We start from the raw sequence: 18,397 nt of genomic DNA, 5'->3' as shown, positions 1-18,397 counted from the left end.
AAGTGGGGGTCGGTCTCTTCTCCCAAGGAACAAGTGACAGGAGAGAACATAGTCTCAAGCTGCGCCAGGGAGGTTCAGGTTGGACATCAGAAAGAATGTCTTCATGCAAAGGGTTGTTAAACACTGGAATGGACTGCCCAGGGAATTTGTGGAGTCACCGTCCCTGGAGGTGTTCAAGAAATGACTGGATGTGGCACTATGGTTTTGTTGACATGATGATGTTCAGTCAAAGGTTGTACTTGATTATCTTGGAGGCCTTTTACAGCATAAATGATTCTCTGATTCAAATAATTTTTCTTTCAATAATACAGAAAACCTAAGAAAATTTTATGCTATATTTGATTAATTAATTCATTAATTTGTATTTTGATCTACCAAAATAACGAAATTGGCACTCAACAATCAAACATCAATTTGGAATAAAAAAAGCAAAATATAACACACTATATAAATTAGCAGGTCTCTATTTTCCATTTCTTTCTATACAGAAAATTGCAATATTCTTACTTTCAAAGTATCTTTATTGTGTGGATTAGGTAAATAATTTCAAACAATAAAATTTCAGTGTGCATAACCAAGCAGCTTTGAACTCTGTTCTGACAGATTCCACAGGATTTGAGAAGCTGTGATATTCTATATGTAGGCAAGAGACTACAGCAAATTTGACACTCTCGTGAAAAAATTTTTCTCATCAGTAATAAATCAAGTCCTGTAGTATCATAGGCAACGGCATTTTATAAACTTAATAATAATGCCTTTAAGATCCATCCTAAAACCAATTAGGTGTTGATTATATTCTTTTCTTCTGCCACTGTTGATTATATTCTTTCGAAGGTATTAGGCTGCAGTTTTCCTCAACACCTAAAGACACTACATACTCACCTCTACCATAGATCAAGTATAAAATAATGCCAGTGCATCAAAACTGATGATATACCAAAGGATTTTACTCTTTAAGAGGACACAGAATGAACAACTCAGTACATTTTCCTTGAACAGTCAGATTTTGTTTTGGTAAACAGTCTCTCAAGTTTATCTCTCCAAAATTATTCTATTTGCATCCATCTTAGCTTCACACGAGTGTTCTTTGTCCCTCACACATTTACATCTCTACTTTTCTACCACTTCCCCACCTCTGGGGAACTGCACACTCATCGATTACAATTTTGTTAAATAATAGTGACAGGCTATTAAACATCATCTGCAACAGCACAAGATACAGGGCACATTTTTTCCCCAATAAAATAATTAAAAATGTAATGGTTTAGTCTTTAAAATCCCAAATTGTCAGACTATTGGAAAGAGTTAGAAAAGATGAAATATCAGTTTTAATGAATGATCACTTTATGAAAATACTCAGGCTTAAAAATACAGAGAACTCTGCTGACCTCTGTAAGGGAACAAAGGAAGGCTTGGTCCTTGCCCCAAAGATCTTAGTCTCAAAGAAAACTTAATATTCAAAGACAATTAATGAGTGAAAGAATGATTAAGTTGTCTGCCAAAAGGCTCCCTAAGAATCACTTAATATTTAAATACACTTAAATACCCAGAATGGAAGGAATGGCTGAAGGCTGCCACATTCAGCAGTCTATTCTTCTTCCTTTAGCTTCAATCAAACTAATTTATACATACCAATCTCCCACCCCCCACCTTAACCCCCTTAACAGCTTGCTGCCTATTTCTTTAGGAATTAATATTTCATTAAAATAAAGGTTAGCACCATAGGGTGTTAATGACATTGGATTTCAATTCACAACACTAAGTGTAATTTGAATCATCGATAGAAGAAACAGAAGGAACAGAAGGAATGACCTTTCTTGAAACATGCTGCAGGAAGAGAAATGTCAATAAAAAGCAAACAGTGTTTTGCATATCCCCTTACAAACAGCTGATTCCTGTTTATGCACTTAAGAGAATAGGCTTTTCTGAGCCATCAGCTTGGCACAAGAGATCGCTTGACAACATGGGAGTGAAATAAGAGCTCACACATCCCATGTGGTGTCCTGCTGCTTAGCTGCAGCAATCAAATATACATGAAGCTCTTTGCTTCAAAATGGCAACAAATTTAGGACCAGCATATGAGAAAAATCAATGACTTTATCTTGTGTTATCCTGTTCATTTTAAAATTCCAAGAACATCAAGCAAACAAATACATGACCATAATACAAATGCTGCAAAAGGACCATAATGGCAAAAACATTAGGGACTTGAAGAAACAAACACTATTAAATGTGGATTTTTTTATACAACTGTATTTTTTTTCTGAATAAGGTCTCAAAGCTTCTGGCTCTCCTAAAACTACTGTAAAGCTTGATGAACTCACTTTTGAATTATTCTCAGACTCCGTAAAATTTCTGTAGTTTTCTCTAGTAAGCTTGAACCCAATGATTTAATGTGACAGAAACCAAAACCAACCAACCAACCAACCAACCAACCAAAAACCTCAAACAAACCCAACCATTAGAAAGCCAAAAAAACCCCACCACAACCAAACAAACATGAATCTTCAAGCACATTTGAAGGCACATTTTTCTAAGTCAATAATCTAGCAACATACCCACTCTGCAGCAGAGAATGCATTTTTAAAGCAGTTGCTTCTGAAAGCAGTTGATGTTTGAATGATTAAGTTTACAAAGTTGCACTACTAATCAATCTCTTTCACTTCTGTGTAATTCATACATCTGCAGGAAGGAACTGCAGATGTATCCAGCTAGATCCAGCTCTGAGCATTTTAAATTTGTGTTCCTTATCCTCTTAATTTTTGCTTTACAATCTACGAAAAAATATCATGACTGGAAAAGAAGAAATTGAACAAATTGAAGAGATGAAAACCTTGTCCTCATTTTCCAGTTTTCTTTACCAGCCTTTCAATAAATCTCAGGATTCACCTGTGCACTTTGCTTCAGCCACGCTAATCTGTGACATGTTCAGGATGGACTGGCCCCAGCCTCTGAATTCTTACCAGAACTGGGGCTGATGAACCAGCAGTTTAAGCATTTAACTTACCATGAGTTTACATATGAAGACAATAAAAGCCTCTGTAACATCTGTGGGACAGGAATTAAGGACCCTGGAAAAATAAATCACTTGTATTTCTACAAACATAATCAGTTTAACCCTCATTATGGATGTCTTGCTGCCCTTCCACTCTTGCTGTGCTCAGCTAGCACATTTCGCATGAACCAAACCATGTGAAAAACAAATTGTTTGTATGGCAGTATACTAAACAAAGACAGATTTCTGGAGGGATCAAGGATAAAGATACATTTTTTACTTTCCCCCCACAAAAATTATTGTCGATAGTGCTTACAGGAGTAAAGAATTACCCTGGCTGGAATCCCTTAAGTGCAATTCTGAATTATGCTCTGGGAACAACTCGAATAATTTTATTCATACTTTCAGGATAATTTTAATTGTCTTTAAAAGTTCATCTGGAAAAAAAAATAATTAAGACAAAAATAATACCCAGAGGTTAAAAAAAAAAAAGAAAAGAAAAAAAAAGAAGATATAAAAGCAGGCTACTAATGGAACACTTATTGAAACCCTAATGAAGAGGAGGCACTTGATCACTCTGTAATCACTGCCTTGAATTAAATGTCTCAAGTACAATAACTAAAATATAATAGCAACATTAAAAACAATAGAATGAAAACAACCCACCATTTTTTGGCTTATTCTTGGTTCCTCCAGATCTCCTTTTACAAGTATCATTACAAATACATATTTATATTGCTTGAAGGTAACCTCTTCCCATGAGCTCAGTCACAAGAACAACAGAAGTGTCAATTGCTAAACTACTTCTTGGATTAAGAACCTCCTATGGGTTCAACATTTTTATAGACAGAGTAACAAGATCTCTGAAGCTTTGAATAATTAGCCTTTCTGCAGAGAAAATGAGACCACTTTCCTTCACATCAGGGTAACCTTGAAGGAAGTTTGTTGTAAGTTTTCACCAGCATTAAAAAGAAGGAGAAATAAGGGAGATGAAAGGGAAAAAAAGACATTCTGTAGGGCAACATTTCAAATAAAACACGGGGGGGGGGGAAAGAAGATTTTAAGGAGCATACAGGTGATATAAAGCAGTGAAATAATATAAAAAAGCCAGATTAAAAAAAAAAATTCTTAATTTAATTTTTTACTGCCTACCAACTTATGATAACCCTGTATTCAGGGAATATAATAACTACATGTGCAAGCAAGTTTTCAAATCCCTTTTCTCAGTTCATATTCATGCAGCAAGTTTAGTACCAGGGTTTGGGGCCTTTTTATTTTTGACAAGCACAGTAGCAATGGCTGGGTGGATTATTAAGGAAACAGAAACAATATTGAAAGCTGTTTCATTAGCAGGTTACTTTGCTGTAAATTAAAGGGCCTGCAGGCAAGCACATGTGGCACATCAGGTATGGGAGAGAGGGAGTCTTATTAAATGCGCAAAGCGTGTTTCTGACAAGAATTGAGGCAAAATCCAGAAAATTAAATGCAGGAAGTTTCAATATATTCAAAATATCATTCAATTTCTAAAGTCTTTATTAGATGTATAGCATGGAAAACAAATCACAAGGACTAGATTTATGTACTAGCAAAAAAAAAATTGCAACAAAACAGGAAAAAAAAACAAACAAAAAGAAAATTCGGATGAAAAGCAGATCTTGCTTCCATTGTACTAGTAGGGTTCTAAATTTGTTGTACAGTTGGCTTCATTTAAACCAAATTTTTTGAATCCTGCTGCTTTCAGAGAGAGAAAACCATTTGTTTCCAACTGGGTATCTTTCAGCAGGCTAAGGCTTTACTTTCTACAGGCATAAAAACCAACCAAAGTTCTAACTTAATAGTTGTAAAGGTCAGCAAGAGAAACAAAACAACATAACCAAGCACTAAAAACAAAAAAAGGAAACAGGAAAACCAACCAAAAAAAAAGCAAACTCAAGCAGTGAGAAATATAAATTCTCAGAGCTCTTATCAGCTTTCTCTTAGGCAAGGTGAGGGATTATATTCCCTAAGCATTAAGGAAAGTTAAAGGACTTCATGGACTTGTAGCTCTTTCTGATTACATAGATCCCATTGCAACATGTCTCTACATTGCGTCCTCATCATAGGTTCCTGAGATCACAGTGCCTGAGAAAATGCTGCCTGTAATAGCTGAAACCAGGAAGAAATCTGCAGCTATCTCTGAGTGCCGGCATAGTCCATTTCCCAGGTGAGAAGAAGGTCACCTAGTTCTTTCTGAGGAGATTTTTTTCCCCATTGTTAACAAGGTTACCCAAGAAATTGCCTCCTAGAGCCCACAACAGAGCTGAGAACCCCGTAGAAGCCAGAGGCTGCTCCTGTATTAATATCTGAAGGACCTTTCACTGAACTTATGCCATGCTGAACTCAAATACAATGTGACAGATGGGCAAAGAAATTCATACCGTAATTACACCAGTTAAGAAATTTTTCTAATTCCTTATAGCTCTATGATTGTTTATCTATTCCTCTGCCAGCTTAGAAGTATTAACAGTTTAAATGAAGTGTAAATGAAAGTTGAATCAATTACTGACAAAAGTTGTGAAAAATTACACAGGAGTATGTCTAGTCATACATGCTAACAACTGTGCATTAATTATCTTCATAAGTTTGGTATTTTTCACATCATTTAAATTGGAAAGCAATGTGTGGCATCACTGGACCTGAAGAGTATCCCTAAATGAGGGGGAGCCCATGGGCCTGAATAGTAAGTTAGGGGGCTGTGCCTTATTTAGCACATTCTTAAATGCCACATGTTCTTTACACAACTTCAAAAATTACACTTAGAAGACTCCCACATTTGAATTTCATGGGCTGATTTCTTTGCTGTAATAGCTTCACTTGAGCTTACAAAAAAATAAGGGTTCGAAGCAGGATATAGGCAGTAACTCAACAGAATGTTCAAGTCATCAGCCCGGATTTAATATTAGGGTAGAAATCCATCAACTGAACTGTGAGGGCAAAACATTTCATATCTCTAAGGTATATAGCAGTCAAGCACAACCCCTGGCAAGGATACTGCAAAAGAATTGTCCAGGGGTTATTCAAAATAGCAGCAACAATATATCACCTTTTCTGACTCACCCTCTCAGTATGCATGGGGACGAGATTTCAACTTGGTTTTTTAACTGTGATTATTTTCGTAGTGTCACTTATGAGTGGAAATAAGGGATGTCTTTGCAGTCTGCCACTGAAAGAAAAACAAAGTAATTGTCTTTCATAAATGCTAATCATGGTCAAAGTTTTGCTGTCTTCACAAATGAACTATGTGCATCTGCCTCTGTTTTCAGCTGGCACTCTACACCTTGAAGAATTGTGTCCTCCACTTAAACAACTGGCAGTTTTAATATTTTCCTTTACAGCAAGTACATGAACGAAGTAAAGGCACAAAGTAATATGTGGGTTTCATTTTGGAGAAAGTTTCCTTTGTGGAATTCTTGAAAGAAAAAGGCTCCAGTTCTTTTCCAATACTTTATTATTGCCATTAAGATAGTGGCACAGATGTTGTTTCTAGAAAATACATTGACTCACAGGCAAGAAATCAGTAGATTGGCAGGAAAGACTCTTCTGTTGGCTGGGTTCAAGAAACAAAGCATTTAAAGTGGATTCTATTTATGTTTTTTGGAACAGCTGCTTCTACAGAATAACACAAAGGTTTACAAAAGTATGTCAGCTTACTTCTGAGTGCCATAAAAATTTCTTTGAGGCGAAGCACAGCAGATCACTTCTCAGATGGCTTTTTATACTATCAGAACCCAAAATCTCAGCTTCACAAATTTTTTTCTAAGATAAAAACTGGAAAAAGATGAGACACACTCTTCAAATTCCAACAACATAATAAAGTTAGAAAGGTGCAATATACAACATCTTTTCATATAGATGATATTTTTTTCTTCAGATATAAAGTGATATGTACCGTATACAAAGCATGATCTTTTCTTTCAAGAAAAGTGCTGTCACTTAAAACAGTGTGCTGAATTTCTTTACATTTATCTGAAACTAAGTGAATAAAAACTACTCCAGTTTCACATTAATTCAAGTGTTAACTAGTTAAGTAAGTAGTGCATTGCAATGGAAATTTATTTTAATGCTTTTGGGAGAAGATTGTGTTCATAATAGTCTCATACCAGCATTTCCTTCACTCTCTTGAGATAGACACCAGCACACCCATTAATCTCCATGCTTGTCTCCATTTTATGTCTCTTCCTACATTAAAAGTCCTCTCTGATTTTGGAAAGGAGCATAAACAACTAAATAAATGGAAATGAAAAACAAATATTAAAAAGATACCCCTGGATGGGAACATAAGTCATAATCATACAAACTAGTGAGCAAATAGAAGGAAAAAGTAGAGAACCACCGAACAGAAAGAAGTCTTAGAAGGTGAGCTAAGAGCAGAGGAATATTGCCTTTGCCTGCAGGACTGAGGTCACCCCAACTGCATGTGCATGGAGTTCTTCCTCCAGCTTCTTTCTTCCTGATCTAAAGGGTCGTTAGTGGGGGTAATACCAGCAAGATGTTGACAAGGATGTGTTCCCCCTTTTTGTGGGTTCAGATAGTGTATAAAGGAAAGATGTGATGCAGTCTGCCCTCTGAATGAGATTCTGGAGGAGACAGGATAGAAGTTGCAACCTATGCAAATATGCATATATATGAGTTAAGCTTTTCTTCTTATCGCAGCATGTAACGTCAATCCAGAAGATGAGTACAGCTGGATAGCTGGGCAATTCCACCATCCTTGCTTGTAACTATGTTTTCACATTTTTTTCTCTCTCTTATCATGGAAGAAATTAATATTTTTAATTTTCATATAACGCTAATAATGACCAAATTAATACTTTGTTAAACTTTATGAATTCTTTCTCTGAGAAGCTATACAACAAGTAAAACATCTTGTCTGTCCCAAAACATTACCTCTTTACAAAAAAAGGGATGAAGAAAAATGTTATATTCCATTTCAACCTTAAAATTATTTCAAGTTGCTATTGAACTTTAAAAGCTCTTTCTTGCTCTCCTCTACTACAGACTCTTTGCACCTCCAGCAGAAAAAAACCCATAAACTCACCAGAAAAACTCAAATGCTGTTTCTGTGTATTAGAGAAGACTGAAACTGATTGAATTTTTTAAAAAATTCTTGACCTAAAATTCTAAAATAAGCTTTAAAAAGAATGCCGCATCCTTCTGGCTCAGAATAGTTTGAATCTCAGTCACCATTTTCCTTTGATAGTCTTTGTAAGTTGTAGGCATAGCCTCAAGCAAAAACAACTAAAAAAAAAGTTTTAAGGATGTATTTTTTATGCCAAGAATTCAGGGATAAATTTAAATTCATGTGCCTGCCATACAGGAAATCTAATAACACTTACAAATGTAAAAAAGTACAAGACATTTTAATAAACTATATATTATTCTAGTTGCAGAAGTTAAATAATATCATTATTATATTCTATACTGAATAATTAAATAAATGCTATTTAATTTTCTTACATATATAATGCAAATTTTTAACAATGTTGTACCATCATGCCACTTTGTAAAACACTTCTGTTTTTTTTTCCCCCTCACAGAAAACTGCAGAGATTTTATGCTCAAAATCTGATCCAGTCCAGCCTTGTTTAATTCACAAGTTCTCAACAATTAGGGTTACTTTCCTATTTCAGACAAGGATGAGCAAATATTTGAAAACAAACAACAATCTCATGTGAATACATTGTTGTGATTGAACCCCATAATATGGAAATGCTAAAGATTTTAAGTCCCAAGGGCATCTTTGACATGAATGTGTTATATACACATAGCATTATATTTTCTACTTAAAAATATAAGAAGGAAAAGCTTTGTGGTCTTTTCTTTTCTTGTGGGCAAGAAGCTCTCCTAAAATGATAAAGACTGATATTTCAGACTGTGCACACAGATCACAGAACATAACATTTTAAAAGCTTGATTCACATTTCACTGATGCTTTGTAAGACTTATCCAGGCAACTAAAAGAAATACTGATAGTACTGACAGCTCTTCAGAAATTCCCAAAGAAATCTGTTCACCGATGGAGTCTGTAAGTCTTACAAAACAGAAATCTGAAGGGGTGCCAAAAGGGTAATAATCCCTTGAGCCCTAGAAATGCTTAGGGTTTGGCTTGAATTTCAAGTCAATTTCCTTCCTTCCCTCCTTCTTTCCTTCCTTCCTTCTTTCCGTTTTTCTTTAGTTAAGTGCAAAGAGCTAAATTTTCTCTTGCCTTCCTCCATTTTAATACCAATTTCATTATGCTCTATTATAAATTATAATAACCACTTGACTTTGTATTTCTGGTGCTAAAAAACTGACAGCTGCAAACCTCTGCAAAATACTCAAAGACGTGAGAAACTGGAGCTTGATAAAACTTGTTTTAGGTTTAACAAAGAGGACAAAGAAATGGTATCTAAATGTGCAAAGGTTACCAGATATAGCAAATTTGGATGTAATGTGGAGATACAGAAGTGAAAAATGTGCAAATATATGTTAATAAACATATAAAAATGATATAAAGTGGATTCCTAGGTGAGGAATAAGAAACCATCAACATGAACATCGTATTCCTTCTGACAAAGGACTTGGATCCTGGCAATTAGCTGCTAACATTGGCACTGACCACCAGCACCAGAGTGAAGCCACCCAGAGGAGCAGAGAAAGGGTGAACATAACTGCAAGGAATGGAGTAAATTCATATAACTTATTCATATAATATATATAACTGTGTTTTTTAAACCACATATTCTTTCTTTTCCTATGAGAAACACATTTGAACTGATAATGTTTAGACTCCTAAAATATCAGTTATACTAGCAATAAATTCTTATGTTTATTTATACATAAGGTGTGCCTTCTCTGACGATAAAAAAGATTTGCATGTTACATGCAAAATTTATTCTATAAAATTCAGGGTTAGCTACCTATAACATTTTTTAATGTCAGTTTGACAGAAAACAGATAAAAAGTTTTTTAAAAAAAGGGAAAATGACCACAAAGGAACCTAATTTTTGAAGTCTGATTCTCCCGCACACTGAGAGGTGGAGGGGATTAGATAAATGAGCAGCTTTTTGATCCTTACTTGCCAGCTGGGGTTAAACCATGACAATATGCAATACCAGATTTTGCTTTGTTTGGGTTTGGGTTTGGTTTTGGGTTTGGTTTGGTTTGGTTTCTTGAGCAAATACATTAACTGGTGTGCTGTCCTTTTCTCAAATCCAAAATAACTGTGCTTCACAAATGTATCTGAAATCCCGAGTTCAGCCTTTTTCACTCAGCAAAATCATCCTGAAAGCCAACCCATTCGGTAAGTAAGGACATAAACATCTTTGTAGAGATTGGACAGATCAAAGGCTTGCACAGAAGTCCCCAGGTTTTATTTGCTAGTTTTCTTTGTCTTTCCAAGTAAACATTGTCTGTGCTGAGGACTTTCTTTCCAGGAATTACATCTGCCTGACACTGCATGGTAAGTAGTGAATGAATTTCTGATTTTGCTTTTCTTTGCTTGTTCAGTTTTGCTTGACTTTTTTTGCTTGACCAGTCAAGAGAGGTGATTATCCCACTATATACAGCATTGGTGCAGCTTCTCCTGAACTGTGTGCAGTTCTAGGCCCCACAATTTAAGAAGGATGTGAAGGTTCTTGAATGTATCCAGTGGAGAGCAACAAAGCTGATGAAAGAGCTGCAAGGAATGCTCTTGGAGGAGCAGCTAAGTACTTTAGGTTTGTCTAGTTTGAGAAAAGGAGGCTGAGGTGAGACCTCAGAGAGCAATGAGAAGGGGAACTGGAGAGGGAGGAGCTGAGATCTTCTCCCTGTGATACAGTGATAGGAGGCATGGGAATGATTCTTCATTGGGAGAGTGGTCAAACACTGGAATGGGTTTCCTAGAGAGGTGGTTGATGCCCCTAGCCTCAGTGTTTAAGAGGCCTTTGGATAATGCCCTTAATAACATGCTGTAACTTTTGTTCAGCTCTGACGCGGTCAGGCCGTTGGACTAGATGATCACTGTATGTCCCTTCCAAGTGAAATATTCTTTTCTGTCCTGTGCTGTGCTATTCTTTTCAACTGTTCTTTATCTCAACCAATGAGTTTTCTTGCTTTTGCCTTTCCAATTCTCTGCCTCATCCCACTGGGGGATAGTGAACAAGAAGCTATGGGATGCTTAGCTGCCTACCAGGATTAACCCACAACAGAACGTTAACTACACAATTATAGAAACATAGAATCACTTATATTCAAAAAAATCCACTACTAAACCATGTCCCCAAGCATCATATCTACACATCTTTTAAACACCTCCAGGGATGGTGATTCAACCAGTTCTTTGGGCAGCTTATTCTACTGCTTGACAACACTTTTAGTGAAGAAACTTTTTGTAATCATAAAATCATGCAATGCTTTGGGTTGGAAAGGACCTTAAAGATCATTTAGTTTCAACCCTGCTGCCATCCTCAGGGACACCTTTCACTAGACCAGGTTGCTCAGAGTCCCATTCAACCTGGCCTTGAACACTTCCAGGGATGAGGTGTCAACAACTTCTCTACACAACCTGTTCTAGTGTCTCACCATGCTCACAGTAACTAGTATCTTCTTGATATCTCATATAACCCTACACTCTTTCAACTTAAAGCCATTCTCCCTTGTCATATCACTACACGACCTTGTGAAAAGTCCTCCTCCAGCTTTCTTGTAGGCCCCCTTGTGAGGAGGACGGAAAATCAGAATGGGAGAGATTTCAGGCTTGGAGAGACATTTATGGAGCCTGAATGGACTGATATCTTATTGGACTGACTGTTATTCCCCAGTTTATCATTGGTTTTAAATCAAGTGTAATGTACCCTAATGTTATTCCCCTCAGTCCCTCAGATTTTCCCTCCAAAAGTTGTTTACTCCCCTGTTCTCCCCTGGCTTTCCCACTCTCTCTCACTGATTGGCTGATGGTCGCTGCAGTGCAGGGAGAGCTCCCATTGGTCCTTTCCCCTGGATACCCACAAGTCACACCCACCTTTCCCCTGTCTCCCAATCCTGCCTTACCCTGGACTGTCAATCCCATGCTCCACCCCAGTTACAGAGCCTCCCCTCATCCAAACCCTATATAAGTCCCTGTTTTCCCTTAATAAATTGGCATTGCACCCAGACTTTCAACTGTGTCTGAACCCTTTTGTGTGGTGCCGCGTCCCTATCCCTTTTCCCCTCAGGCCGTGGCACCCTTGAGGTGCTGGAAGACTGCTTTAAGGTCTCCCAGAAACCTTCCCTCCTCCACACTGAACGACCCCAACTCTCACAGCCTGTTTTTGTAGGAGAGATTGTCCAGACATTTAATCATCTTAGTGGCCCTCCTACTCCTCCATCTATCTTGTGTTGGAGGTATTAGGCTTTTTTTTTTTCAGCCTTAGGCATGTGTAACTGGTCATGTGCTATAGTGCTCCATGTGTCAGCCATCCTAAACTTGGTTTGCTGATGTTTGCCCTAGTACTGCACCATGGGAGCTTAGCTGTGATAGAATAATACTGCTGTCCAAAAGGCAAGACACAAAATGGGAGAACTGCTTAGAAAAAGAGAAGTGTTTGAAAACCATATTTTCACCTCAATACTCATATTGCTATTCTCAGTCTCTGATAGCCTCTGATCATAAAGTTAGTGTTTTATAATAAGTAGAGTCTTCATTTTTACTGACTTCTGAAACAGAACATGCAAGGATCAATAGAAAGTTAAGCCTTATAGTTGCCTCCTGATAGGTTAGCATCATGGGGCTAAGAAGATGGCACATATCATTAGTGACACATTCAGTTACAGATTTTTATCATTGGCAGAATGATGTAAGCCTCATTACAAAAGAACATTGTTTAATTGATCCATTTGCTCCCAGCAGTCCTGTGGCTTTCTTTCCCTTATGACATAAAGGCCAAATTGCAGTTCAGCTTCAATCAAGTGAAAACGTTATATTGCAACAGGAATAAGAAATACTCTCTGCACAATTTAATTACCATGGTTTAAATACGAGAAAATCGTTAGACAATTAATGTTACAAATGCTGCCAAAGGACATTTTAAATAATAGGTAAATCAGTGCAGAGAAACCATGAAAGGATTTTTTTTAATGTAATGGCCCCCAACCTTTTCCTAGTTCAAAATTCATTCTTTAGGTTTTCCAGAGTTAATATGAATATGCTGCATAGAATTGAAACAAAATGCCTATAGCTTCTAAATGGCTTTAAATAGGCAATCATTTCAGAAAGGGGAGCTAATAACTCCTTCCCTCACAACAGGAAGAGAAATTTTTCTCTCCTGTGAAAGAAAAACAAAAAAAATATTTTTGTATACTAAAGGCAATTGTAAAAAAACAAAAAGTACTCAAAGTGCACCCTCTGTAACTAACCAGAAGCCAAACCAAGAACAAGTTATTCCAAAGGCCTAATAGGGTACTGACAAGAATGAAATGGTTTCTGCTGTGGCTTATTTCTCACCACTTATGTTTCAAGTAACAGAATCTGTTGGCTTAAAGACTGAATCTCTTTAAGCACCTAATTTTTTTGCATCAAGCTTTACTCTACTACCTCTCCCCAGAATAATAAAAGCTCTGGAGCCTTCCCTTGCTTGAAAGTAATTAATTTCCCTCCCTCCACAGCTCATGCCAAAACTAGAACTAAATAGAGTATACAAGAATTTATTGAAGAGCTTAGTTACAGTTCTCTACCTCCCTATCCATTTTAAAGGAACCAAACTTCTTGACATCTGCAGTGTCTATATCTTTGGTAACTGCTCTTAATCCTATTGGGGATACCAGGAGAGTGTTGCAATAAAAATACAGTATTTTTGGTGTCATTGAAGAATGCCCCTCCCCTCCCCTCCCTTCCCCTTCCCTTCCCCTTTCCAAACCTTCCCAAACCTTCCCTTTTTTACCTTACCTTACCTTACCTTTACTTTCCCTTCCCAAACCTTCCCTTCCCAACCCTTCCCCTTCCCCTTCCCCTTCCCCTTCCCTTCCCCTTTCCAAACCTTCCCAAACCTTCCCAAACCTTCCCTTTTTTACCTTACCTTACCTTACCTTTACTTTCCCTTCCCAAACCTTCCCTTCCCTTCCTAAATCTTCCCTCCCCTTCCCAAACCTCCCCCGTGCCTTTTCCCTTTTTTCTTTTTCTTTTTTTTTTCTTTTTCTTTTCCCTTTTTCTTTTCATTTTTTTGTTAGACACCTGACTGAATCAAGAAATGAAAGTACAGAATTGTGCTTAACAAGTGGGGTATTGAATGGCACTAACTGGAAATTACAGAGATGACATTTCCCTGTTTCAGCAACCTGCCAAGCACATGTACTCATTCACCAGTTTTATTTTCTATCCAGAGACAAGGATAATGAGAAAACAAACAAACAAGCAAACAAATAAGCATAATTCCCACATACTGCTTGCATAGTTTTTCATTTCTGTCCAAGTCTTTAGGAAGGGTGTGCATGTATGTACATTTCCAAATCTGATTTGGATCATCATGCTATCCCTGCATGCAAGGTTTTCCTGATTCAAAACAGTATAACTGAAATTAGTCAAGAAATGAACCTTTGTCTTGCATAGTAGACAGAGACTGGCAAGTATTTGCAGACTGAAATTATACTTGGATTTAATCATAAGCATTTTTTTTTAGGGTTTGTTAGTTCAAAATATGTTAGATCAAAATTATGCCATTTACAGCCTGTTACACTTAGTGTTTTAAGGTGTCGGGGTGTAAATCTTCTTTTCCCTTGTTCTGTAAAGGCTTTGCTGAAGGAAAGATATCTAGGACTTGCACAGAAAACTAATTAATATTTCAACATTGGATTCTTCAAAGGAAAGAGCTGCATAAAAAGTACAATATTCATTGCTGATTTTGCCAGACATGGTGTCACTTGAGGTTGTCAAAGAAGGAAACACAGAGAGATAAAGAGAATATAGTTAAAGACACTGTCCTAGTTAGAACAGCTGGGCCCAGTTCATCACTGTATGGGTGTAACCCAAAACTGTGTATTCTATAGCCTTCCATGCCATTTCCCAGAAACTGTTATCAATAGACCATTTACACCCTCTGCCCAGAGCAGCCTGACTCCTCAGGCTATAAACTGGGTGTTAAGAGGCCTTCGAGGTAGGAGGGTGCCCCTTGTCCTCACACCCATTGTGGAACTCCCCGCCCTGAGGGAAGTACTGAGCATTCCTGCCTGAACTGGAGAATATATAATCTTGGAGTCTTGGGACTTTTTTAACCACTTGTGGGATCTAGAGGAAGACTACAGATCACCCCTCTCAACCAGACTGCAGACCACCACTCTCGACCGGACTGCAACCATCACTCTTGACCAGACTGCAACAGCACTCTCACCAACAGGTTTTCCCCTCTCCTTTTCCTTTGGATTCAGGGGGCCCAAAGAACACCACTCTGTTCATGCCCCAGGGTGCAGGGTTATACATTTGGGTTTTGTGGGTTAAAACCAATTGTTTGTCTGTATAATTGTACTTATTGTATTATTTTATTAAATTGTTATTCTGACTTATAATCTCTCTTTTGAGTTGGGTTCATTTCCCCTGCCGGTTTACCTTTAAACCAGCACAGACACAATGGTACCTCATTAATAACTATGTTTACATATTTTGTCCCCTTAGAGAATACTGATTTATTTTTCTTTTGCTATATTATGGAAAATCTGGTACCACTCAACACATTGGTATCAAACCACTCTCTAAATGTGTGCCTACCTATGTCTGTGATTAATATGCTTTCCCACCAGTGATGTTATTTTCTGCATATGCATGTGTGATTTTATTCTTTAGATGTTGTTGGATTCAGTTCCTTCTCTTCTGTAAACCATATCTTGCACATTTATGTTAGAGAAGGCAGTATCAAAAAAAGCATTTTTTTCCAAAGTACAAGCATTTTTATTTATTTATTTATATCGATGATTCTTATCCCTTTTTGTGTTCAGTAGTAAGCAATAAATAGCTTGGGTCAAATGAAGTTTAGCTTTAAACAAGCATTAATATAAAAATATGCAAAAAGGTACCAGATTGATCTGAGCATAGTTAGAGTAATTTAAACAGATCTGTTCTATTAGGTCCTTTGGCCTTCTTTTGGAAGTAGAACAAATGTAACTTCTTTCACTAACCATCTAGTTTCACAAATGTTATAGATATGATTACTCAATATCTCTAAAAAATATCCTTAGACGTAGCTACTTACATACTCTTAATTAACCCTCACATTCACAGAAGTTACTGAGGATATTTTCAATTCCTTACTTTTTTATTTGTTTTGTTTTTTTCTGAACATCTTAACTAGTTTAAATGAAACAAACAGGGCAAGTAAATTCTGGTATCACTGAAGAACACTTCATAACAAAATTCATTCTTCGGGCTGAGGTTAACAAGTTTTCCTATTATTTTTAAAATTTTAAAAAATATTATTTGGATTGTGCTTATGTATTGACTTCTCCTTCAGCCTTAGAGCATTACCTTTTGGTACTAAGCGTGGTTTTTATTGCTGATGAAAGTTAGCATTTTCTATAAAGAAATGTCATCCTCTCAGAAGTGCCATGCTTGTTTCTTTACACTGCAACTGAAGAAAATCACTGATTAAAAAAAAAAAAAGAAATGAGATCATTCTAAATGAAACGTGCAGGTTTTGTCATAGAATTTCCATTTATAAAAATTCCATCTGCATCTACATAAAACTCTGGGATTAATCATCAAGTTAAAGACAGATATTCAATGGCATACATGGCAACAATAACTAAGGGAAAAGGCCTCATTTGTGCTGAATATTCATGCTATTAAAGTGACAAAGAAATGTTAAATTCATGTTCTTTCAAAGAAAAGTATCATTGCTCACAAAGAAGAATGTGCTATTCACTGAAACTTAAGATATTCTTAGAGGTATAGAGGAGGAACCTACTGTGATAAAATTCAGAATGGAAGGTGGAATTCCAATTATTAGGGTAGGTACTCTTAGGTACAAGCTGATTATTATCTCAGTGACTTTAAACAAAGGAGAAAGTGATGGGAATCCTTGAATTTGGGTCATAAATGTAAACTCCTTGGGTAATGTAGTTGAAAGATGAGCCTTTCCTAGTAGTACAAATATTACATATGGAAGTAACTGATTATATGCAGAAAAGTCTTTAGGAGAAAAAACAATCTTATTTGGCATATTAGAATAGGCTAAGATAACATTCAAGTAAGTAAGTAAATAAACACTGACATACATAAAATTAATTTTTATTCAACATTCACTACAACATAATCATTCAAAACTGCATTCTCAAAGTATTCATATGTATAGTCCTTTTAATTATGCAGTATAAAATGTAAATGTGTCACTGTATGTAAGTAGCAAAGACCTTCAGGACGTTCTTATTCTTGTGAAGATCACAAAATTCATTGCTCGTTTTCTTAGTGTATTTTAGAGCTCAAGTCCTAAAAACTCACAGTTGTCATGACCTTAATACTTTAGAATTTAGTATTTTGGAATACTATTTGTCAGCCTTTTTAGATAAGAAATTTTTATATTCCTCCACATTACCAGAAGAATACTGAAAAGAAAGAGACCTTTCTCAGTGTACTACTGGAAGTTCATTGCAGATCAAGTAATTGATTCTCAGATACCAAGATAATTCCCTGTTTTAAGCATTCATCTATTTTGGGTGAGTATTTAGTTAGCCTGAAAACTATTTTATCCAAATTAAATTTAACTGTTCTTTTAGTTGTACTCCTTTACGGAGAGGAGAGATCACTTCTCATTATATTCTCAGAGATAGTGAAGACATAAACCCTTTTTATGGACTTTTTGTTCCAGAACCTATCCTTATTTATACAGCTTTAGTCATATACAGCTTTAGTCAGGGTTTTCTGGCTCCAGATGCTTTTTGTTTTGTATAGACATAGTAACAGTGCAATGTGATGCAGAGAGCAACAGACAAGAAATGAATAATACAAGTATAAAAAACTGAAGAACTAAAACTGACCTTGGACAAAGAGATGCAATTGGGATTTAAATCAATATAATTTTGGTCAAAAACAGCCTTCAGATCTTTATTCAATAGTGCTTGGGAGGATCTAATATGAATGTAATTATGGATTAAGACTCTCTAAATCACCATTAATTATATGAATAATATTCCTTGTACTTGTCATTCTCAGCTTATTAACTATAAAATCTTTTAAGTGAATAAATATAAAATTCACAGTCAACTTGCTGACACTGGTCATTGTAAGCAATTTATTTATTTCAGGGCATAAGCTATTTCCATTTCCAGCCTCTTTTAGTTTATTAGCAATTGGAGGTGGTTCTATAGAATCATTTCCACACCACAGGCAATTACTGAAAGAGGAAAATATACGTGTTCATTTCCTCTGGAGTCTTATTATCTACT

This window comes from Lepidothrix coronata, unplaced genomic scaffold, assembly GCF_001604755.1.
Source record: "Lepidothrix coronata isolate B3197 unplaced genomic scaffold, Lepidothrix_coronata-1.0 Scaffold75, whole genome shotgun sequence".
Taxonomy (NCBI): Eukaryota; Metazoa; Chordata; class Aves; order Passeriformes; family Pipridae; genus Lepidothrix; species Lepidothrix coronata.
The sequence above is the reverse complement of the archived record's forward strand: the minus strand, read 5'-3'. Positions refer to the sequence as shown.